Genomic DNA, 25,845 nt, shown 5'->3' with positions numbered 1-25,845 from the left:
GCTTCACCAGACCTGGGCACCACCCATGCTGTTATTTACTTAATATTTTCTTTTGACTCATTCTGCTTTGCTTAAATATTTTGAAGACAATTATATCATTGATAGGAAATGAGTGCTTCTCGCCTAACCCCCAAATAGATACAATTAAAAGGAAACAGTATAATTGAATTTCCTTTGAGCCTGAGACTGCCTTCTTTGTTCAAAGAGAGATTTGTTCAGGAATCACTGCAAATAGAGAGACTTTCTCTTTGCTGAGATCAGGATTGAAAGAGAATTGAAAAGGTCCTTCCTGATGCATTGTCATTTAATGCTAATAATAATAATAGTAATAGTAATTGTTGAGCTCCTGTTGTATCAGGCATTGCATGGCCTTCTTTATATTGAATCTTTATAACAGAAAACTGATAAATTTTTATAATGTTATTTTTAATCCTCACCTGAGGATATGTTTATTGATTTTAGAGAGAGAGGGAGAGAGAGAGAGAGAGAGAGAGAGAGAGAGAGAGAGAGAGAGAGAGAGAGAGAAAGAGAGAGAGAGAAAGAAACATCAGTGTGAGATGTAAGAGAGAAACATATATAGGGTGCCTCCTGTACACACCCTGACCGGGGAGCAAACCTTTTGCCTAAGTATGTGCCCTGACCAGGAATCGAACCCCTCAACCTTTTGGAGTTTGGGACAATGCTGCAATCAACTGAGCCACTCGACTAGGGCAAAAACTGATACATTTTTCATGAAGATAACATCTACTAGTAGCTGGTGAGCAGTAATTTGGTGCCAGAAACAACAGCGTAGGTAATTTTCGTGCGTTATCTCATTTGTCCTCACCCCCTACACCTCTGTGAGGTGCCATGTCTCTGTTTTACAGATGAAGAGTCCTCAGCCACAGATGGTGAGCAGTCATGCCCCCATGGGCACCGCCCTCTAGACTCAGAGCCCCACACTCTGCAGGGGCTGCACTTCCCCAGGGAAGTGCACAACTTGCCCCCTGCACTCTCCCTGCTTGCTTGGTGACATGCACACTTCGTTTGGCTCTTTGACAGGGTCCTCTGGCTTTCCCCAGGCCACCAGGACCTCTTGTCAGGGTCTGTGGGACCTAGCCATGTGGACACTTCACCCTGAGCACTAATAGGACACCTTCTGCACATGCGATGACCTCTAAAATGTCATCTTCATCACGGTACCAGGTTTAGCCCATGAAATCACAGACTCCTGATGAATACTGGAGAGGGAAAGGCTCCTAGAGATCCTCCAGCTCCCTGTTTCCCCAAGGTGCTCAGAACCCCGCTGAACAGAGGTGGGTGCTGTGAGCTGGGGAACCCATTTCTTCACTTACAGAATTCTGTGGACTAGAATAGGAAAGACCTTTACTGACTATCAGATCCATCCCAATACCTGGCGTCAGCTGCTGGATAAGGAATGTGGTTTACATAGTTCCAGAGATGAGGGACGAGGTTGTGGAGTGTGTGTGTGTGTGTGTGTGTGTGTGTGTGTGTGTGTGTGTGTGCGTGCGTGTGTGTAACTTACATTGGACAGCTACAGACAGCAAAGCCAAGAAGGCATAAAGAAAACCTGTCTCAAAATCCCGCCTGGTTTTCTGGGCAGAAGCCCTAAGGTAGAGCTTTGATGAGTGGACATGGCAGGGGAAGACCCCACAGAGCCTCCGCTTCGAGTGCAAATAGGACCATCTGCCTGTCCCTTTCCCACCAAGGATCCAAGCCCAGTCTAGTAAGATGACGACCCAACACTATACCACTATTGACAGTAATTTTTCTCTCCATTCTCAGTTTCTATCAATGGAACTAGTAAAAGTAGACTTCACTTGTAACCATTTCAGGAATTGTTTTTAAGATGAAAAGGAAAGAAAGAGGTGCACCTGAATGAGTGTGGGTCTCCATGTCCCTGGGAGGCAAGTCTTAGGGGAAGAGCCTCAATAAATCTTCCTACAAAAATATTAGAATCTTGATATTGGCACTTAATTTTCCCCAAGATCTTCGAGAATTTCAAAATCTGTGCATACAAGTGAGAAGTATTATTCTACCAACAAAGTGCAGCAAACTGTAATTGAAACATTGTACTTTTATTTTTTTAAAGATTTTATTTATTTTAGAGGGAGGGGAAGGGAGAGAGAAAGAGAGGGAAACATCAGTGTGCGGCTGCTGCTTGCGCGCCCCCAACTGGGGACCTGGCCCACAACCCAGGCCTGTGCCCTGACTGGGAATCGAACGGGTGACCTTTCGGCTCCCAGCCTAGCACTCAGTCCACTGAGCCACACCAGCCAGGGCATAACTGAAACATTTTAATGGCTCACTTCCCCTACCGACCTCGAGTGAATCCAGGGTAGGGCATGCAGCAGCGGGCCCACCTGCTAGACTCCCTCGCTGGCCCTCTGGCTCATGTCAGCCCCTCGGTGGCCACATTCCCATCTGTGCCTGAAGAAAATCGCATGTCACCACTCATCGCGGGCCTTCCGAGGGACTCACTTTTTACCAGCTCATTTGTACAAAAGCTGTTTGGGAGCATTAGTTTGTTCCTTTGTCTACCTGATACACAACAGGCAGGAAAACATTCATGCTTCTTGCCCTGGTGCAGCGTTATAGACAATCTGAATTCATTACAGCCTATAAGGAATAAGTGTCTAAGAAGAGGTAAATAAGAAAATGGCATTTTTTAAAACTTAATTTTACATTGCCAAAGGACAGTCCCACGTAACATGGAGAAGCCTTGTTTTGTTTCTTTCTGAGCACAGTGCTCCCAGAAGGAACCCTCTTCTATTATATCACAAATGAGTTGTGTTGCTGTGGACGGTGCAGCTTGGTTTTCTTACTATGGGAAGAAATTAGCAGGCTCTGCCTATGGCTGGCTCACAGCACACTGTGTGTGTAGATGCTTCTTTGACTTTGTGAATATGGGAATTTGCAAGTAGGTTGATTTCTTGGTTATATGGATGTTGCCAGATTTGATAAAATGTTAAGAAATACTGTCTCAGGCCTTGGGTCATGGTCAAAGGTCTTTTTGCTGTTCTTCATTTCCTTTGGGAGTGCTTCACTCGTGGCTCTTCTCTCTCTCTCTCTCTCTCTCTCTCTCTCTCTCTCTCTCTCTCTCTCTCTCTCTCTCTCTCTTTTGCTTTCTTTCTCTCTTGATGGTTCATAGCCTGGTAAAGTGGTATCATCCGTTGTCATTTAAAAAAAAATCATTGGACCACTTCCCTAACTTAGTGCCCCAGTTTATGTCTGGAGAGAGCATTGGAGAAGAGCTATTGGATGCACTGAGATACATTCAGGCTGCTCTGTCCATATCCTGCCTTCCCTGCTTAGTGCCTCTGTCAGTGAGGGCCACCTGACTCACCCTTCTTCTGCCTCAGTTTCCTGATGATGAAATAAAGAAAATCATACCACCTGACACAGAGGACTGTTAGAAGATCACATTCTATATTATAGGAAAGTACTTAGCCCAGGACCTGGCACATTGAAAGCTGTCAATAATGTTAGCAATCGTTTTTACCTGTTTGGATTAACGCCTAGTCCCTGGAGGTGCAGAAGGGCTGGAAGGGTTAGCATCGTGTGTACCTGACTAATGTCATGCCCCTGAATCCTTGAAGATGATTAAATGCTTCCCTTGGCATCTGAAGTATTTGGAAATATCAGTCACACTTTCTCAGACCCAGTACTTGCACAAACACATGTCTGTCTAGAAGTACCTACTGGTTACCCAGCCTGGTTAATAGCCAGTTGTTTGCAAAACGATAGGCTGTTTTACCGAACAGCTCGCCATTGCTTTTGTCAAGGTTGAACCATTTGGGCCCAGTGGGTATGTCATTACAGTCCTTAAAAACCTTACAAATTGTACAGTTATAAAATTACAGATTTTACATTTGTCCTTTGACATGAAGTAGATAAAAAGGCAGTAGGTTTACCATGTTTTAAAATTTGAAAAAACAATACAGATTTATGGTGGTTGTTTAACTGCTACCATTCTTCTGTTTCTCTAATAAGCCAAGCCCTATAGAGGGCTAGCCATGGACCGACCCAGACGGGAGGAAAAAGAGTGTGAAATGTGATTTCTGTCTTCCAGGAGCTCAGAGCTTCCTTGGACGCGGCATTGGGAGGGGCTGGCAGCAGTAATAACAGAGAGCTCTACCTGTGGGGGACATGCTACCCTAAGAAAATCCACACCTGGGAGTGAGGGAGACTTAACAGTGAATGGGAGGAGAGTTCAGATGAGGAAGCAGTACATGCCGAGAGGCACAGAGGTGTGGAGCCTGCTGGGCTCAGGGAATGGCAGGCCTTCCCAGGGCAGGAGGTGAGGGTGGGGCAGACCAGAGAGAGACACATGGGCCGTGTTCAAGTGTGTGGACATCTCCTGGCCTGATAGGGAAGCGTTGAGAGCTTTAATATTGCCACATTTTCTTTTATGTGAAGATGGCCATCCTTCTCGTAGCTGGCTTCCATTAAGAAGGGGCTTTCTGTTTGTCCATCCTCATTATTGCCAAACGTGGAGGTATTTGTTTATTCACAGCAAGGCGACAGTAGATAAAATAAAATAAACGACAGAAGAGGAGGTGAATGCTACTGCACCTACATGATTGTGTGTGCCCTGCTTGCTTGGTGGACCCCAGTAATTCTTTCTAAAATGTTACTAATTGACAGTATGGACACCCCAGAAACTTCCCTGAAGCTTGGTTGTATTTATTTCTGTTTGCTTGCCACCTACTCCCACTTCTGAAACAATTTCTTTAAAATTTCTGGCATTTTAGAATAAAAATAAAATATCCTCTCTTGGAGAAAGGCTTTATGTTGTCCTTCGACTCTAAGAGTTCTCAGGTCCCGTGAACAATATAAATAGACTCAGTGTATTTTTGTGACTTCTATAGTGGATGTGCTTAGATTTTCCCCGCTTCATCTGGCATTTTATACCCTTTTTTAATTTAGTAGAGAAATCGTCATGGCAAAGTGGAAAGGCAGAGCCTTTGGAGCAAGGGAACTCTAGGCTTGAATTCCCATTCTGCCACTAATTAACTTCGTTATCTTGGGCAAGTTATTTAACTTCTCTGAGGTTTAATTCCCTTCTCTTTTAGGAGGTAGGAACGGAATAAAACAAGCCCTTCCCAGTGCTGTTGGGAAGACTAATTTTTAAAAAATGCATGTAGAAGCACCAAGACCATGCATATTGGGGGGCAGGGGGGCAGTAGTAGGTGGCAAATAAAACTAGAGTCTCCAGCCCTGCGATTGTTCATGTGTTAACGGGGAGAAAGCAAACGGCATCGGGATAAAGTGCGGAGCAGAGGGAGGCTTTCTCATATGCTAGATCACTGTTTGTTTATTCATTTCCCAAAGATATGACAAAGGCTGTGAATATTTATTTAGTTCTGCTCCCAATAGCTCTTCTAATAGGGAATTATTTGGGGACAACGAAAGACATTTGTAAATGTGTCTGATAAGACTGGCATTGGACAAGGAGTGTGTTGTTGGACACAGGAATTCTATTGTCCCCGGCTTCAGTTGTCAAGTGCCCGGGGAACCCAGAATTTATGGGGGCAGCACAATGGGCCTTTCAGGACCCAGCAGAAGAGCTGTGAGATCCTGCTCCCTGGCTTTTCAGGGCTCCTAATCTTTTTATCGGGCTCGGACAATGCCGGATTCAGCTGCTGCCTGCGCCTCCTGACTGTCCATTGGTCGTCAGGTATTGTGCGGTAATTACCATGGCGACAATGGACTCTCTCTACGTCCGTCCTGCAGTGCTTTGCAAAACAGCGAAGGTGGTCACTTTGTGTTAGGTCCCTCGAAAGGCATGGCTTACTTAAAAAGACGACTGAAGAGGAATAAAGATAATCATGTTGAGAGTTTGATTTAAAGGGCTACTCTGTCAAATCCATTTGGAGCCCAGAAACTCTGTATGGATGTTTTCTTGTCATTACAGTCAGACACTGGACATCACCCTGCACAGACAGTGAGTAGCCGGCCTTGCAGATTTGCAGGGAGGCGTGAGCTCTGGGCAGCTGGCAGCCTTTAACTTCCTTGCGGGATCACAGATCCAAGCTGAGCTGGTGGATTTTGAGGCTCAGTTTCCTCATCAGATAAAAAGAATGATGTGGAGAATACTGATACATTAATATTAATTATAACAGTGCATATTAATACATGCAAATATATGAATATTAGTTCGATACAAAAGCTTATCCATCGAATATACAATAAAAGGTAAAACTAATGTGTTCAGCATGCACGGATGAGAAGAGCACAGTCTGTATCTTCCCATAATCATAGCTACTGACCACTGAGTGCCTTATCTGAGCGAGGTACTGAATTTATTATCACTCGTCCTCACAATAATCCTACAAAATAATTATTATCCCCTTTTTATAGTGAGGAAACTGAGGTACCAAGAGTTCTTGCTTACCCAAAGTGAAGCTGCTTGGAAGAGGCAAAGCATGGAATTTAAGTCCTGCTTCCCCCATTAAACACACACACACACACACACACGCACGCACACACGCATTATAATCTCTAAGCCTATCTTACAAAATATGCTTCACCATATGGTTGTTGATAACTGGAAAGAGAAACAGACAGTGGTGATTATTAATTGGGCTCATTCATCCCTTTGACACTATCAGCAACATGGGGCACCCACAGCAGGACCGGCCCCATCTATGGGGCACCCAGGGTCTGCTGCCCATGTGCTGCCCTTCGACCCGCCAGCAAGGAAAACTCAGCTCCCCAGCAAACCGACTCGGCGTGGTTCAACCAACGGAAACACGTGCGCGCACTGCTAGTCCTCTTCGCCTAATAGAAGTTTCAGAAACTTGATATTTCATTTGTTGTTTAATAGTAACATATTTAACGATAATTTTTAGTCAACTCCCTACCAGAATGCCTGGAAGTCCCTGTTGTGCCATAAATCAGAAAGTAGAAATTATCTCTGGTCACAAACCGGAGGACATGGTGTGGTCTGCCCGGCAGGTGTGTCTTGTGGTGGGTTCTTAAAGCCGCCGGAGAAGGAGGGGACTTGTCCGTGATGTGGTCACGTTGTGGTGCTTCCTTGCTCTACACACTCGGGCATGTACCACGTGGCCTCAGTTTCTTTATCTGTATAGTGGAGCTGTCACTGTCTCCTTGGGCTCCCCAGCTCCCCTCGGGGGCAATTCTTTCCTTTCTACCCCATCACCCTGTGTCGTACTGATACCAGCACTCTGCACGCAGTAAGTGGCCTACGGATGGAGTCGTGGGGTGCAAACTTTTGAAATCCAACTCATATACTCTCAGTCCTGTGTGTGCCAAGCCTTTTATAGGATCAGAACTCAGCAAAAGAAACCTGCCGCCATCGCACCCCCACGCTTCCCTGAGGTCTCTCCTTGGTTTTTGTATGTTTACCGAGTATTTCCTTCATCTCAGTTTGCACCCTTGCTCTCACAGAATCCCTCTTCCTGACCTCGCAGTCTCTGGAATAATAGATGGTGTGTAGTGTCCGTGCCTCTAAGAAGCTCAGGACCATGGGCGGTGCTCACCGTGACCGGAGGGGCTGGCAGAGGGCAGTGGCCTGCACTGGAGAGGGCGGCGGCCCTCGGGCCTTGGGAAATGAAGCAGTGCGTTCTCAGAGTAGTTTGGGGTGGGCGCAGCAAGGCTGGGTGGTATTATTCTGGCTCAGGGGGGAACACATGACTCCAGGTCTCAGCGAGTCACGAGACGTGGGGAGAAGAGGGAAAACGAATATTCCAACCACAAACGCCTAGTTAGAAAGAGAAGGTCTGCCGTCTACCCGTCCAGCCTTCTGAGACCCAGTGACCTCTTTTCCCCCACAGATTCTGCTAAAAGCACAAAAACAGCTTAGCTTTCTTATGCTCACTTGTTTCTAAGAGACATGGTATCGTTTGTACCGACATGTGCCCCAGAACCCACAGCTCCTCCTTCTCCAGTGTTTGCTGAACTCCTAGACAATTCCTCCATCTAGTTTCCCGTCCCTTCCAAAAGTGCTTAAGTGTCTTTGCAGGTTTTTGGTGAAAGGAATTCTATAGGAAACATTTTGCAGGGAGGGAAAGAGTGCAAGGCAAGGTGGGAGTTCAGTTAGTTTTTATAGTTCGAGAAGTAAACTTTTTAAAACACACTGGCTACAGATACAGCTGCATTATTCACCGGCTGGAGGAGGAAAATAGAAGAAACACAGGCGCTGACGTCTGCCCTGCTGAATTCTGACGGGGCGTTCCTGAATGTGCACCTTGGGCTAGCGTCTTACCCCTTGAAGTAGAGCGGTGAGATGGATTTCATAACACAGTGATGATGTATATTTAAAAAGAACACAAGATGTCTTTTTCATTTTTTGTTTATAGTGTTTTAGTTATTTACTTCTGAGTAACATACCACCCAAAAATGCTTATGAAAATAACTTCATATCTCTTACGGTTGAGTCACGTAAACTCACCTGGGTGGCTCTTGTGAGGCTCTGTCGTGCTGTGTGGTCAGATGGCTGGAGTCACACGAAGGTTTGATGGGGCTGGATGTCCAAGATGGCATCTTCACTCTCCATCTGGCACCCCAGCTGGGATGCCCCAAAACGGCTAGAGATGACTGGGCATCTCTCTATTTGTGCAGCTTCTCCACATGGCTAGCTGAGCTTCCTCACAGCATGGAGGGCTAGAGGATTCAAACTTCTGACATGGCATCTGACCTCTCCAAGAGCAAGTTTTCCAAGAGCACCAGGCAGGCTACAAGGGTTCTTAGGACTCAGCTTCTGAAATCATATTGCATCCCTTTTGCCATGTTTCATTGGTTACCTGCGGACAGCTCAGATTCACATGGAAGGGGCCTACCCAAGGGCATGACTATGTGGGGGTGCAGTTCACTGGGGATGGAGGCATCTTCAGAGACTGGCTACAGCATGTAACATGATTGCGAAGTAGGGTCCTTCCTTGTTAGTTCTGCACTGTGTGAACTGGCTGTGGCTTCTTCTCCATGACTCTGTGCATCTGGAAATAATCTCTGTGCCACTCAGTCCTTAACATCCTGGGGAGAGCAGACAATAGAGCAGTTTTATTGTTCTTGCTTCAGTCACAGAATTGAGGTGGTATGAATAAATTTTGGACTTCACAATGCATCCTCAGCCCTTCATCAAGAAAGGATTTTGCTTGTTGCTGTTGCTTCTGTTGTTATTGTTCTGCAGGAGGTGTTGTATGTGGGGGACTGTTAGATGAAGCCAAGATGAGACAAGGAAAAGTGGATTTTGAAAAAAATCAAGTATGATAAATAAAGTCAAAGTAAGACGCTGTTTAAGCCCTTAACGCAGGCTGAGTTGATCCTAGAAGGTAGACAGAGACTCTAGAGATGAAGGACATTCAAGAAATCCTTTACGCTTATGTTAGGGAAGCTATGCCAGCCGCCACCTCCCAGGGTTCAGGGCCTCAGTTTTCAAAGACAACAGCTGTTCAGACACTCCATATTCTTCTCATCATTCACTTAACGAATATACACTGAACAGCTGCTCCGGGCTAGGAAATGTTTTAGACACTTCGGGAGATATTAAGATGACTCAGACCAGAATCCAGGCAGAACATAGCCCCCACACAGACTCCAGAGTATGGGGTAACGCAGGGAGCGGTGAGGGGAGTGTAGTCTTGATAAAGAATTGCAGCTCTGTCAGCATGGGCACAACACATCCTGTCACCATTGCCACTGCTGTCATTCCTTGCCCTTGAGCCTGTCATTCCTCAAGGATCTGGCAGTACCAGAAGAGTGCTTCTCACTTGAGGAGGGAAGGTACTTCCTTTGGATTCTGACAACACATGGGCTCTATCAGAAACTGGCTCTGTGACTTCATATCCCCCCACCAGGTGTATTGCTAGTTGTCTAGAAAATGCATTTGCAGTGCACAGCATCTTAAAAGGAGTTGGATGTATGACTGCTTTTATCATTGTAATTTAAGTACCAACTGCACATATGGTTAAGCACACCATCCTGTGGTACCTTTAGATTCACAGCCGGTTTTACCTGTTTTGCACACAACTGTGATGATTTGTTTACATCCCTCTCTTCACACCTGGACTGTTATCTTCTCAGAGAAAAGTCTGTCTTATGCACCTGTGTCTCGTAGTATATCACTTTATTAGTGTTACCTCTAGGTTACTAATGATCCTTTCACTTTTTTTGCAGAAATCACTGTATTTTCAGCAAAGTGGCCCTGTGATGTTCATTCCTGTTGCCATTGTTGAGTGACCAATCAGATGGGTGGAGTGTGTTACAGAAATTGGCAGCAAGTGTCCAATGGGTGAAGAAGGTAAGACGGACCAATGTTACTGAGTGATTCAAATGCTGCAAAGTACGTGGAGGTAGGGAGGATACTACCAGGTCCATCCTTCAAACCTGCTGGGTTCAAACCTTCACCATAGAATCTGAGAGGTAAGTGGGTCTACTTTTGGGCTTTAAGGAATGTGATTATTTACTATTGTTTTGGGTTCTCTTTGTTGAACACCTAATATGTGCCAATAGAAGGCCTACAATAGAAGATTCAGAGGAGAAGAAGGAACTAAGGGGAACTGTAATTCTTTAGTTGGGTAGATCGATATAAAGGACTGCCCTGTTGATATTTACCTCTTTCCTTCTTTTGAAAATAATTCTTTAAAAAAAATGAACAAGGTGGCTTACATCTCGAAAGGAAAAGAGATTGCTAGCAGGCTGACCTGTTAGACCTCAAAAGACAGAACTCTAGACCGTAAGCCATGAGACCCAGCTCTGCCATTCACTGTCTGTGCCCCCTTAGGTGAATGAACTCCTTCCTGGGCCACAGTGGGGTTGAACTAGGCTTTCTAACAGTTCTTATATTTTAGGATTCTATGAATCCGTTTACTTCTTCTTGGAGGTAATGAGCTATGTTTCTAGAATGTCCAAATATCCAGATAAAAAGTTAAGACTTAGTTATACCAGCGTGACTTTCCATGTGTTAGGGTTCTAGACCTGTCAATCGAAATGTCTATAGCTCCTTTCCACATGGATGACCAAGATCTGCCTTAAATGCAGATTTGAAATACAAGTTATGATTCCATCCTCTAAATCTTCACTGTGTTCTGTGCCACCTAGATCAGAAACAAGGAAAGAATCCCATGTGCCTCTCAATCCATTACCTCCCAAAGCAATCTCTCCGTATTGTTTCGTTTTGATTCTGCTGATTGTCTCTGAAATGTTTTCACTTCTCTCTATCCCCACAATCACCACTGAGATAGAAGCCAAATCCAGATGACTGCAATTGCCGCCTAACAGATCATTTGCACCCCTGGGGTTACTGCTGCCTCATCAGCTCCAGCATGAGCCGTCTTCCATGTATGACCCAAACAATGTCCCTGAGTCCAGATATTATGTGACTTCCTCAATTAATCCCTTTCAACAATAGAGGTCTGAATCCTCAGCCAAGCTTCCAGGACCCTGCGAGCTGTCCAGGCCCATCTCTCAGGCACTGTCTGCACACCCAACTCTCACTGTACACACTGCTCTAGGATCTACCGTATGGCACCCCTGTCATTGCCCCAAACCCCACACCCCTCTCTCCTCACAGGCTCTTACTCATAGCTTATTTTAGATGGACCTCATGTCACTATGAAGCTCTTTCTGATTCTTAAAGCGGAACTATGGGTGTCTGCTTGACAGCACGTCAGTAGTCAGAGAGTTCACCATTGACTGCGATTCCCACACAGGTCTCTAATTGTCTGTTTAGTTGTCTGTCTTCCCACCTAGACCTGGATGTTGTTGAGGATGGAACTTATTTTGGGACTACCGTGTCCCCAGCTGCAAGCACTGTATTTCACCCAAAATAAGCTCTCAGTAAATATTGATTAAGCATGTGAGTAGAGACTTCAAGTATATTTTGCTCATAAAATGAGGAAGGGGGGCTAATGTAACCACAGAGGAAAAGTCACAATAATGGGGGGTAGCAGGTATTAAGTGGTTCCTGTATGCCAGGCACAGAAGGTCTTTAAAAGGTGTCATCTCCCTCAATCCTTGCAAAAGCCTAATGTGACAGGTACTATTAATATTCCAGATTTTATAAATGGGAACACTGAGCTTTAGAGAAGATGAGTAACTTGCCCATGGCCACATTTTTCTCCCCCGTGGAAATTTTTATTCATGGGAAGTCTGACTTTAGCTTATATCCTTTACCAGTCCCCTCTTTTGCCTTCTCCCTGAATGAATCAGCTACATTTATTGACAAAAACGATCTCCTCCACATGAAGCCTGAGGCTTTTGCTCCAGCTCACACATGCCTATTGTAACGTAGATGGTCATCCCTGTGACAGGAATGGACCCCGAAATCCTTGGTGATGTCCCAGGTGTTTTATACTTGTATTTTTAATGTGGGTCTATTTGGGGACAAACGTTCCATTTGGGGATTTTCCTCCCAACCCATGGTCTTTCTTCCATGCTCTGGTCAGTGTGTATGATGGGAATAAACCAGTGAATGAAAATGCTCTTTGTGGAAGCAGAGCTGCGCTTCCCTGCAAATGCACCACTTCGATTTGGAGATTGTGTGGCCGACTCCTCTTGCATTAACATGTTTTGCTCTGAAGCCTGGCTCAGCAGACGGAATGCATCCCTTCCGTGGCATGCGTGGGAAAGGCGAGCATCTTGTTTCTGCCAAGCCAGACGGGTCCCTGCATTTCCTCAGTCCTTGCAATTTCTCTATATGACATGATGCTGACATTTCCTATTTTTCTAGAGAATAGGGACAATTGGAGCGAGGTATCAATGAAACAGAGTCAGAAGTGAAATAGAAAGGACTCGAATATGATTTCTAGGAAGTCTGCTAGATTCATTTTCCACTTAGAAATTAAGCCTAGTTTGAAGTTCTGTGTGGCTTTCCTTTCAAGGAGAGGAAGGTAAACCATCCCAATGCATTGTAGGGCCCTTAAAGAGAAACAAAAACACAAAGCAGAAAACCGTAGCATGGTTCCGATGGAATGGCCTTTTGATCTTTCAGGACAAGATTCTTATTTTACGAAGAGGATTTTATTTACTTACTTATTTATTTATTTTGCCTAGAAGAAGGAAAGGACGTGTGCATGATTATGCCGTAAGGTTTTTGGAAAAGCAAAACAAAGCTAACTAACAACAACTTTGGCTCAAGACTCAGACTCTTGATCCCAGGTCAGTTTACAAGGCTGGTGTTTCTTACGCAGGTACCTATAACATGCCAGGCACAGAGACGGAGAAGAAAGAGGACTTCTCCTTGCCTGAGGGAACTCCCAGTCAGGATGCTTTGTATAAAGCACCTAAAATCCAAGTAGGAAGGGAGAGAGAAAGATGGAGGGAGAGAGGAAGAGAAAGATTTTTTGCAAATGGTGGTGAAGTGGTTTGGGCTTACAGGATAGCTCTCTCTCTCTGGCTGACTTTGGGGCAATGGACTCACTAGAGCCTCTGTTCCTGGCACAGTTTTCTGGCTTGGGTACCTCTTCAGAGCAGAGGAGGAATTACCCGACTAGCTACGGGATAGGGCCTCTGGTACCTGCTGTCCTGCTGGGCTTTCCATGGGGCACTGGGGCATAGATGTGCATGACTTGAAGTAAAACGTATTTGTCCTGATGCTCATGAAAGCATTGAGAGCCTCCTGAGTGGTAATCCACAGGGGCTGCCGGTCACAACTTACCCAATTATCTTTCATTTGCATAAAAGTCAATCCCAAAGAGCCGCCAGGGTTGGCTCACCTTGCTCTGCATTGTCCCTGACAGTTCAGAGCCTTGGCAGCCTGCCTCCTAACCCCTGCGCCTGCTGGGTCTGTCTATGCATGCACATGTCCTATTTTGGGATGTAGGCCACTGTGGAGAAAGAGGCCAAGTATTTGTCTGTAGCTTTTGTCAGCGGAATCACAGGCACTCGGTTCACTTACTGACTACTTGGCAGACCTTCAATGTGCATGACGTGACTGTAACTACTGCAGTCAAATAAGGATTACAGGAAGCATTCATGTGCCAGGCAACATGAATATCCTACCTTTGCTCAGATCAGCACCTAAGGAGAACCTTCAAAGAACCAAAGGGGTGGTTCTCTGACCTTGCTCTATTGAACAAATGATGCACAAAATGCAGAGACCCCTCCTGACGGTAACGATGAGAGCTGATACTTAATGCGCCTGCCCAGGTGCCAGGCACTCTGCTCTGGGCTTTACACTCATGATCTTGTTCGGTGACACCAAACGTTTTCTAGTATGTGCAGTCATCGTGACTCTTTTGTGAATGAAGACACTGAGGTTCAAAGAGGTTAATAGTCTTGCCAAGGGCCCCATGATTCACAATGGGCAGAGCCAAGGTCTCCATTTCTAAGCACTCTCTTCCAGTTCTTTTTTATCTTGCCTTCCAGTCTTAACCAAGTCAAGGGCAATTACATTGCAGTTCTTCTGGTGCGGCCGTGTCCTAAAGCTCCTCTGGAGTGTTTCAAGGGAGTCCTGCGCAGTGCGCTGCTGAACGCGTCCACTGAGCGAGAGGTGCGCGTGGGGAGAGGAAAACGGGGCCCTGGATACGTCACACATCACTTGTCTCTTGAGCAACATTCCTATTTTAGCCCTTGGAGTAGGTATTGGAGCTTCCACAGGGAATCAAATGCACAACAATGAAACTTAAAGTCATGCATACAAAGACTTCCCTGCCCCCTTCTTGTGATGGAGCCAGCCCGGCAGACCAATAACTATAGCACCAGCACAGAGTTCCTTCTAGACACCTTCAGGGGTCCATAGGAGCACAGAGGGGCTGACTCGGAGAGGAAATCAGGGTAAGCTTCAGGGAGGAGGTGCTTTTTGGGTTTAGACATGGAGCATGAGTAGGAGTTTACCAGGATAAGATCAGAAAGGATTGTTCAGGCAACACGATAGTATAGAAGTTGGAAGTTCCTGCGCCAGTGTTTGTCCTGACTAGGTGATTGGTTTGTTCACATTTCTATTGTCTTTCAATAGATAAGACAGCTAAATAGATGAAGATAGTTTGACATTCAAAGGGTGCAAAGAATTAAGTCTCTTTTACTCTCTGTTATCTAGTCCAGGGATTTTCAACAGGAGTACCAGAAGATTTTTTAAAACGTGCAGTACCTGCCTATTTAGTCAGGGGCACTGACCCCTTTTCCCTTAGATTATCAAATAAAATAAAAACAGCCAGCAGTACAATAGCTTCTCAGTGTGACTGAATCAACATTATACTTATTTTCTTTGTAAGATTGGCAAAAAAATACATCTTTTGCTGTGCTGCAGACTTTTCGTAATTAGTTTATGTGTGCCATGAGATGAAAAAAGTTGAAAATCGCTGATCTCGTCCATGAATTTCCTCCTATTTTTGGTTTTCTGTGTGACCCTCCCGAGATTTTCTGGGCAGTTACAACCACATACATCCCTATAGCTGTTCCCAACGTGTTTGTACGTGTAAGTGGGATCTAGCTGTAAGCACTGCTCTGCCCACTGTTCTATGCCTTGAGTTTAAAAACAAAACTTTATTTTCCCCCTAGTTTGTTTGGCTTGCTCTCTTGATTTTAAAATTAAAAAAAAAAATACTTGGAAACATTTCAAGCTATAGAAAAGTTGCAAAAATGATACAATGAATTTGAACCCTTCATCTAGAGTCACTGTTATTTACAAATCATCTCGGCAGCTTTCGGGCAACGGTTTGCATGAATTCGGCCCCTCATCAAGGTGCAGCTTGGCTATCAGTCACTCAGAGACCTGGAGGAGCTTCCTCTTCCCAGCGCTGATTTAGTAAGATAACTTGGGTGGACTTGGAACCGAGAACATGCTCCTGTCTGTGACAGTTTCCCTGAGATGCCATGAGCGGCAAATCCACCCCCAGGACAGCGATGGCAGGAGGGACCCCTCCAAGGGGCCACTTCATTGCCGCCACCTTGTGCTCCTCTTCAGGAAAGGGCTTGTCCCTGTCTCTCTTAAGTGCGCGCTCAGCAAGAAGCAGGTGTCTTGGCTGAGGTGAGCAGGCTCCCTGCACTTGCCTTCTGGGCCCCGTGGTCCAGGGTGGGAACGGGCAGTCCCACTGATATCTAATCACTTCATTTCCGACAGCCGGCCCTTTAGATCATGTGACTCTTCTGTTGTGCTTGTCAGTCAACACAGCACCTCAAAGGCTGGTGTAGGATTCCCTCCTTTTAAAGATCAAAGCACCCGAGCACTGCTCAGGTTATCAGCGCACTTCCCGCCTGCATTACATGCAAGGAGTAGTTTGTACTCAACAAGAGAGGGACTCGGAATACTGTGACAGGCAGGAAGTAACCCAAGGAGACAGTGTTGATATGGTTTTCCAGTCCAGGGCCTCTGGGCCCGTGAGGATTGGTTTCAGGTTTTTACTCATTCATTCACTCACCATATAATTCCTGGAAGTCTTGGTGGCACTCTTTCGTGCTTTGTGCCGAAACATGTGCATGTTATTTCCAGGCGGGGCGCTCAAGATCTATGGGATGACAGACATAGAGACGTATCTCGGCTGAATAAAGCAGTTGAACCGGAGGATGGTGGGGTGAAATCCCCATGGAAGGACTTCCTGGCCATTCATTCGCCCCCTCATTCACACACTGAGCACACTCATTAACTGCCTGCTCTGTGCTGAACGCACCTGCGCACCTGCGAATAAGACCAATGGAGCTCCCATGTCCGTGGAACTCATACGCGAGTGAGGGGCCAGATCCCCTGCCCCCTGCGCAGTCTACCTGTTTCCTTAAGTTGGTTTCAGCAGGGAGTTTCAGCAGCTCCCAGGGTGTTTCAGAAAAAAAAATCAGGCCATTGCCTGTCAGCCCTCCCTGGCTCCATGCGATTCCTAAGTCTCAGAGTCCCCATTTCCTCTGGAGGCTCCTAACCCAAATTACCCTGTGCCCTGTGGGGGACTCAGAGCTCAAGGCAGTTTGAGCGAGCAGAGAAGGAAGGGTAATAAGACTTACTAAAATTAATTGTGTCTGCTGAGTATCTGGAAGGCTGCAGCCAGGTATCTGGCTGCAGCCTCCATTTGGAAGCGTTAGAAAAATTGTGGAGGGGCCAATAAGTTCAGCTTTGTAAGAGGTTCTGAATTTTAGAATCTAAGTACCATTCCTCCAAATGTCCTTAGGTTGCCATAGCAACCATTCTTAGACTTCTTTTCCTAAGGAAACAATTTTTTTAAAAAACTGTCTGCATACTTGCAAGGACTGGTGAGAGGGTACCTCTCTAAATGAATGTCTAGCGAGTCTCCTGCAGTACCATATTTCTGTCCCTGACAGGTACTAATTTGGACATCTCAACACTCCCAATTTCTCTTCAAAATTTCCGCTTCAAACATGGACCCAGGAGGATTGTTACTCGTTGCCCCTAAACCGTTTGCATCATGCTTTGGGCCAAGAAAGAAAAAGCCTTTGTTGCTTGTTTAGTTTCACTCTTGTCAACGGTTTGAGCTGGACCCACTGTGGCCGCCGGCAGCCAGTGCTCACTCGGGAGCGGCCGGGGAGGTAGGGGCCAGGGTCGTGGGGACACAGCCAGCTCTGTGCCCTCCTCCCCAAGCCATCGCCACCTGCCACAGCACAGTTTCTCTCAGATCTGGGTGGCATCAACTTGCTTCGGTCTAAAACCCCAAGCTTCAGTGGTGTGTGACCCCTAGCGAGATAAATCGCAGGGTCCTCTGCCTGGCTTCTAAGGCTGATGTGATCAGCCCCTGCTTCCTCTCATCTCTTGAAGCCCCCCACACCCCCGTTCCATGCTGCCATTTACTCTCCATCCATATCCTATTGCCGCCAGTCTCAGAACACACTGTGAGACTCCACTCTTGCTTCCCCTGCACGGGGGTTCCTGCTCTGTCCCCATCTGTCTGGGTATGCAGAGAAGGATTCTCTCCTCCAGGTGGGGTGCCCTGACTCTGTCACTTCTGTCCCCTGAGTGCCTCAGGCTAATATGTCTTCCTGGATCCTGGGTACCTATACGTTCACCTTCATAAGCTTTTTCCATAAAAAATATTAAATACTATATTTTATGATTTCTTTGGTATAAAGATGAATATAATTTCCTAACCTGAAAGTTGATGTTCCTTCTGACTTTAAAAGAAAACATTCCTGTGAGAGGATGTGGAGAAAAGGGAACCCTTATGCACGGTTGGTGGGAATGTAAATTGGTGCAGCCACTGTGGAAAGCAGTACGGAGCTTCTTCAAAAAATTCAAACTAGAACTACCATAGGATCCAGCACTTCCACCTCTGGGTGTTTAGCCAAAGAAAAAAACACTAACTTGGAAAGATATCTGTACCCCCGTGTTAACAGCAGCGCTATTTACAATATCCCAGTCATGGAAGCAGCCTTAGTGTCCACAGAGGGACGAGTGGATAAAGACAATGTGATATCTTATGTAAGAATGGAATGTTATTCAGCCATAGAAAAAGAAGCAACCAAGTAAATCTTGTCATTTGCAACAACATGGATGGACCTCAAGGGCATTAAGTTAAGTGGAGGAAGTTGGAATAAGTCAGACAAAGAAAGACAAATACCATATGCTATCATTTATTTGTGGAATCTTAAACACACACACACACACACACACACACACACACAAATAGCAATGAACACAGACTTATATATAGACACAGAGAACAGATAGGTAGTTGTCAGAGGGGGTGTGAAGTTAGACAAAAAAGGGGGTCCAAAGGTGCAATCCCCCAGTCACAAAGTAAATTCTAGGTGTGTGATATACAACATGGTGACTATAGTTAATAATACGACATTGTATATTTTAAAGTTGCTGAGAGTAGATACTAAAAGTTCTTATCATTAAATAATGATAGTTATGCACGGTGACAGATGTTAACTAGACTTATTGTGATGATGCTTTTGCAATATATACAAATGTTGAGTTATGATATTATATGAGGGGGCCCCCCAAAATGGAATTTATTTATAAAAAATTGTGTATTTAGTCTTACGTGTTTAAACTTCAGTTACCTTCAAAGTATTCTCCACTTGGTGCAATACACCTATCCAGACATTTTTTCACTACTGAAAACAGTTATTGAACTCATCGATTTTGATGCCTTTTAGTGCTCCTGCTGTTTTTGTTTTACCTCTTCCATAGTGGCAAACCGTTTCCTTTTGAGGACTTTTTTTATTCAGGGAAATGAACAAAAAAAAAAAATTGCTTGGGGCACAATCAGGTGAACAGGGAGGTGCGGCACAGGGGTCATGCTGTTTTTGGTCAAAAACTGATGAACACTCAGCATGGTGGGAGCAGGTGTGCTTATAAGTAAATCATCCCTCATGAAATAGGCAAACATGAAAGAGTTTAAAAAAAAAATTAACTGAAGCCGAATGCAACCTCTCACAACAACACCAGCTGGTACACTGATAGATGGGTTCCTAGAACACTCACCTAGTTGGGGAAGCCTGTACTACAAGGGGCCTGCCCTCCAGGAGATAATTCCAGGGTTTTTTGGGGGGGTCTCCACTCTTGTATAATTGAAACTAATATAATGCTATATGTTAAAATTATATCTCAACAAAAAAGAGGAGCCTCTAAATGTACTGTGGGCCCAGGGCCATTTGCCTAACAGAGAAGTCTGTGACCTCATTGCCATTTATTTGTCTATAGTCTGCAAGATGCTTAAGGATAGAATTTGGATGTTTAATGTTGTGTCTTGGAGCACAGTGTGTGGGGCGCGTGTGCACACTTGGTAAACAGGCATCCTAGGGAAATGACTTGGTCCCCCTCCACCTGGCCTCCTGCTGCCAGAGCATCAGCAGGCGCTCTGATGAGCCAGTGTACACTCCGCCAAGTCCACTTTCAAAAGGGACAGCGTGCTGCCATCCCAGTGTCTACACAAGTTCTCACAGAGCCTCCTTGTGCGTCATCCACTTGGATCCTTTCCGGAGGCCATTCTCCATCTTAGTCTATGGGAGAATAAACTGAGACTCCAAAAGGTCAAGCAGAATCTAGAAAACAGGGTCATCTCCTGCCCAGGGTCACACATGATTCTATCCCTCCCAACACCCCCCAAGACCAATGTCAGTGTTATTTTTATCAAACCACAGAGCTACCCACCCAAATGAAGGCAAGATTACTTCACTTTCCTTTAACTTTTTAAGGAAGAACCAAGACCTATTAGAATCAGTAGATTCCAATGTAGGTAGAATTGCTTCTGAACTGAATCCTGCCATACACTCCTGAGGTCTCACGCCATGGGGGGACTGGTGGTCCTAGCTACTGGAGGTGCTCTTGGCAGAGAACCCTTGGCTCTCTGACCCTTCAGGGTTTGCTTCTGTTGCAGCCATCCACCTCAGTCAAGGTCATGCTCCTTCCTGGGGCAGCCCACATCTGGTGACTGATCACTAAAGCGTTGGCCATCTCGGCTCCACTTGAGATCATTCTGAAGGGCCATCCTTAGCCCAGAGCGCCGTGCAGGGTGGTCTGAGGCTGGTGTTGGGCCTGCATCCCATCTCGCATGCTACGTATGTCCTTTCTACTTCTCCTCATTTCCCTCCCCCATGTGCTGTTCCCAAGGACCCCTCCTCATAACGTCCCCATGAGAAACTCCAGCTCAGAGTTGGCTTCCCAGAGAGTCCAATCTGCCACAAACTACTAAATATTTTCCAACAAGTCTTCTTGTGTCTGTGCATGAATACACCAGATTTATGTGTCCCTTCATTGTTTTTGCTGAATGCCTAGTCATTGGAGGCTTAGCACTGTGCTAGGTACGAAGATACCAAGGGGAACAGGACGGGAAAGGATCTCTGGACACATAGCACTTAAATCTCTTCTCTCTGAAGACCGAGTTTAGTCCTGTGTCTGCAGTCACGGGCTTCTCCCAGAGCATCAGGCTGTCCTTGCACCGAGGTGGAGGACAAGAGGAGTCTCTCACCGAGCCCTGCTGGTGGCTCTGCAGAATAAGGGATGCTTCCAAGCAATCAGAGCCACTGTGAACAGCCTTCGCTTCCTCCATTGTGGGACTCCTTTTAACTCTGGCTGGGCCCTCTAAGAGGGCTCACAGTGATGCCTGGGTCTGGAGGGCCGTGGGCTGGAGCAGGAGAACCAGGGCCAGGACGGCTGAGTATCTAAGGGGAGAAGTGAGGAGCAGACAGGAGAGCCAGTGGGAATCAAAGTCTGGGTCAAAATGGGACTGAAATGTAAAATGGCAGGGAGACAGGTCTAGATTTAATCTGCAGCAGGATGGAATAAGGGATCAGAGACTGATGTGGAGATGTATTTGCAATTGCCCATAGTCCTTACTTAAAACTATTTAACAGCATCTCATCTTACTCAGAATAAAACCCAGACCCTACCTGAGTCACCAGTGTCCTCCCCACGTGGTCACAGCCTACCTCCCTGCCTTCACCCAGTCTGGCTCCTTCTGTCCCGGGAGTGGCCTGACCTTTTCTGGCTCCAGGGGTTGGCACGTCCTGTCCCCATGGTCTCCTCCTGCCCAGCTTCTTCTCATCGTCTAGAGCTCAGCTTAAATGCTGCCCCCTCAGAGGCCATTCCTGACATCCCAACACCTAAAGCCACACCTCCTGCCACCACCTCAGGTATATGACATTTTATCATCTAATTCTTTATACCAGTCATCGCAACTTGTGAATATCATGTCTATTGCTTTTCTTGTTTTTTCTTTTTAAGTCTTCCGTTTCCTTCATGAGAGCCTAAGTCCTCCAAGGTTCAGAGACCCCTATATCCTCAGCATCAAGAGCAATGCCGCCCACACTAGTTGTAGCTCAGAAAATATTTCTTGATTGAATGACTAAGCCATACGTAACTCTAACGTTTCCCTTCTGGTTCAGTAGGAACACGACGATGGGGTGCCTGCTGTAGAAAATAGCGTGGGGCAGCGGGCGGGAAGCACTGAGCAGAATCTTCCAACACCCCTCTCTCCATTCCTCCTCGCCTCGCTCCCTCTCTCTCTGCGCCCCTCCTGGGCCATCATTTAGATGGGAGTGTTGTCGGTTTCCGGAGCACTCCACTCCGGGGATGCCGGCAGCTGCAGAGCGGCTTCGCTGCGGGGACCTCTGAGCATTAATGTGGGCCCTTCGGCCTGCTCCGCTTTCCTGAGGCCCCTCCCGCCAGGAAAGAATGTGCATCTGTAATACTCTGGAAAATTGGGGCTGACATGTAGCTCGGTGCCCAAAGTGGCTTCACTCAAGCAAACACGGAGAATAATAGTCCTGCGCTTAAATGCTTGAGCAGGTATCAGTTGGAGGAACGTTCCAATAATCCATATTTATAAAGCCCCCATTAGTATGAATTTTTGAAATCGCACCTACCTCACTTTATTCTTGACAAATGGTGTTTGTAACCATTGAGATATTTTATTTCAATTAGGTGCCAGGGTTGTAGGGAGAAGGTTTCTGACAATGGCAAGGTGTAAGCCATTATTATTGTGCTTCTATCACTATTCCCGTTGCTAAATTCGACTGGACAGTTCATTAAGATGAAAAATTAACAGCACATGCTTGGGGGAGAATAATTATAGAACATGGCAGCTTGTGAAGGCATCGGCATTCAGAGAAGCGGGCAGATGACAAACATGCCGGTCTTCGGGAGAGGTGGCGTTGGCCAGTCAGACGCCACGCGTTCACCAGGCCCCTGCTTGTGTGCTCAGCCCTGAGCTGAGGTGCCAAGGGAAGGAAAACGCAAGAAGCATGGTCTTTGCCTCCAAGAACACACCATCTATCTAGGAAGGCCGGGGAGATTTCAGTTGTCAGATAGAGCCACAGAGGGTTGTTCATCAAGTGCTTGACACTTGGTACTGACGATAAGGTCAGGAGTAATTCAGTGTGGACTTGAGATTTCTTAGCCCTAGAAAACTAGCAGGATGTTCATTAGTAAACTGTTCTAAATATAGGAGCTGCTAATAGGAGTTTGCTTTCCTTTGGGGCTGGGGGCGGGAGGAGGTGTAAGGAAAATGTTCTGGAATGAGATGAGGTAGTGGTGATTGATACATAACTACAAATATACTAAAAATCACTGAATTGTATACTTTAATAATTTTTTTTTTTTGATCCTCATGTGAAGACTTCTTTTTACATTGCTTTTAGAGAGAGGAAAGGAGAGAGAAAAACATTGATGTAGGAGAAAAACATAGACTGATTGCCACCCATACATGATTGGACTGGGGATTGTATGCGCCCAGATCAGGGATCAAACTCATCACCTCGGTATGTGCCCTGACTGGGAATCAAACTCACAACCTTTCGGTTATGGATAAGCCCAACCAACTGAGCCACACTGACCAGCACCTGGAATTTATGATATGTGAACTTTATCTCAAAGCTGTTATTTTATTTTAAGTACTCTACAAACTCTACATGGCTAAATATAGTAAATTTTATTATGTGTTCAGAGAATCAGGCTTAGTTGGAATAGAGAAAAGGCTGGGCAGACTAACATCGATAAGAAGGAAACATACCCATCTTACGCATGAGGAAATGGAGAGTCAGATGTTCATGCCTCGCTCAAGAAGCCACAGAGCTGGTAACTAATGGAGTTTGGACTTCATCTCTAGATTTTTTGGCCCCAGTGCTCAGATGCATCCACAATGCCCAACTGTGCCCAGAAAAAAACAGATCCTGCAAAGTGGTAGTAACTAATGACAACAACAACGATTTGCCCTGCAGAATGTCCTCCCCCTTAAGCATTCCCGGGAGGCATGGTCAGTATGGGTATGTGCGCAGCTGCAGAGGTGGGTGCGTCTCAGGACAAAAGGGACCTAGAGAAAGGCGACCAGGTCTGTTTCTCGAGGCTGCATTCTCGTCCAGGTGTGACGGTGTTTCCTCCTCCGTCGAGTGCTGCCTCTGCCTGTATTCCTATATGCATCCTCTTCTCCCAGTGCACACCAAGTGTCCAGGTGAAACCATAGAGTTGTGGGGTCTGCCGATATTTAGAAACAAGGTGTGCTGTCTGTTAAATATGGAAGTAAATGTTGCTTCTTTTCCCCTCTGTAGAAGCGGCTACTAATTTCTATTGTAAGGTACCTGTCCAGATTAAAGCCACTTAAATCATTCTCTCCCCTGCGGTTAATAGGAGAGCTTTTGATGTCATTCTCAGCTTGGTAGTGTAAATAATGGGTCAAGTTCTCATCCTGTTGGACAGGATGGAAATCTGACTCAGGATTTGTAAACACTGCTGCATGTAATTTATCGTCACGGGGACATCCCCCCACTCCCCCCGCCCCCCAGCAGACAGGGGAGTAACAGCATCCTGGGAAACAGCCTGTGGAGGAATTAGGACACATTAACTTGAGTGATGAAATCAAGACAAAAGCTCTGTTTGCCATTTCCCACCAGAGCCCAAATCCAGGCAGACCCCACTGTTTGGCTGTGTTCAGGAAGCCAATAAAATTAGATCTTCGAGGAGTAGAAAGGAACTGGGATTAATGGAATGGAAATCTTTCTCAACCCACAGACATCCTCTTTCCCATTTCATGACAGTTTTGTTAGCTTTAAAGGAGTTAAAAGAACACTTTTAAAAAATTAAGGCTTTCAGATTATTATAGTATACCCAATACAGTGTCTACTCAGTAAGGATTTGGTGACAACTGCAGGAGGGAGTTGTCACCAGGCCTGTCCTATAAAGAGGGCTCCCTGAACAGGACTCAGGGTGGCGGTGGTGATGGCGACACACGAAATAGCCAGGTGTCTTTGAACTTGGGGCTGTGTAGACAGACGCTGCAGTGATTGATGGGATCCAGGTTCACAGCCAGGCTCCCGCAGCATGTGCATGGAATCTTGTGCCAGACAGCCGACTTCCTGTGGCGCTCGCCTGAGTATCAGCTTATGAGGGTGGCGACGGGCTCAGCCTCCCCCTAGTCCTGCCAGGGCTCTGCTGGCCCCTGAACTGGTTCCCCTGGGGAGGGTGCTCCTCTTTTCTAAGCCTCAGCCATCTTATTTGTAAACTGGGGTAAAGGGGAGGAGCTTGACTCTGGGGTTCTCATTTCCATTGAAAATCTAGGAGTTATAATCGCATTGATCATAGATGAATCAAAAACTATACGTGTCGGTGTTCAGGTATGTTTACTGGCTTCTCAGAGAAAACTGCCCCTTGCAAAATGACAGCAGCAGTGGTCACGCCTCCCACCCTCTCCAGCCATTGTGAGCCCACTCAAGGGACCCTAACCGTGGGTGCCTCTGGCTCAGGGCAGGCTACATCATGAGGGGTGGGAGAGGCTGGCACCGGGCACTTTCTGTATTGAGAAGACTCCGCAGACAGGTGAGAATGTGAGCTCAGGCCTTTCAGCTGAAGGTGGGGGATGAATTGTTCTATTTTAAAAACAATATCATTCATGGATCCGGGGTTGAAGAGAAAAAAGTGGGAGGGAGAAGAAACCTACTATGTGCCAGACTTGTGCCAGCTGCTGCCTTTATATCATTTAATTCCCACCACTTTGTCCCATGCAGGCAAGCATTTTATTTCCATTTAAAAAATGAGAAAACAGCGCCTGAGAAAAATTGAGTAATTTGCCTGATGCCTCACAGCTGGCAAGTGGCATGAGGAGAGGGAAATTGAATTAATATTTCAAACCCAAAATGGAGCTTCTTAGCCAGAAGAGCGGGCCCTGCCTCAGCCCGAGCGCTCAGGCTTTCCGTCCTTGCGACGGCACACGTCACCGGCCACTCCGTCAGTGCCCTTGAATGTCTCCACGCTCTCTCCCTAATGGACAGAAACCCAAGGCCACAGCTGAGTCTGTCTCAGCGTTTTCTCTTCTACCCAAAGTTCTTGCAAAAATCATCTCCACCCTTTCTGCCTTCTTCCTTTCAGCCCTTTGTCTTCTCATCTAAAATTCCCTCCAAATTCCCCATTTTCCAAATTATTTCCGATGGAGAGACGAGCAATGCATGATCGCAAACAGATTGAGATTTCAGCTTCCCAAATGATCCCTCTTCCCCTCAGAGCCA

The 25,845-nt window shown here is 46.1% G+C and overlaps 1 protein-coding gene across 3 annotated transcripts in view; it reads left to right on the top strand.

Moving 5' to 3' along the window:
• CDH11 (cadherin 11) overlaps nucleotides 1–25,845 on the top strand; it is a 142,563-nt gene that overhangs the window by 44,316 nt on the left and 72,402 nt on the right. For 2 of the 3 annotated variants that reach the window (XM_090261229.1, XM_090261230.1), the window contains exon 2: nucleotides 10,141–10,264. The gene's annotated coding sequence lies outside the window, so the exon portion shown is untranslated. Of the gene's footprint in view, nucleotides 1–10,140; nucleotides 10,265–10,285; nucleotides 10,387–25,845 lie in introns of those variants that run through there. The other variant, XM_090261231.1, reaches the window with a different exon arrangement.

Source organism: Furipterus horrens, unplaced genomic scaffold (assembly GCF_987537825.1).
Source record: "Furipterus horrens unplaced genomic scaffold, mFurHor1.1.pri manual_scaffold_13, whole genome shotgun sequence".
In the NCBI taxonomy this organism is placed as follows: Eukaryota; Metazoa; Chordata; class Mammalia; order Chiroptera; family Furipteridae; genus Furipterus; species Furipterus horrens.
Note: the sequence above shows the minus strand (reverse complement) of the source record. Positions and strands in the feature narration are given on the sequence as shown.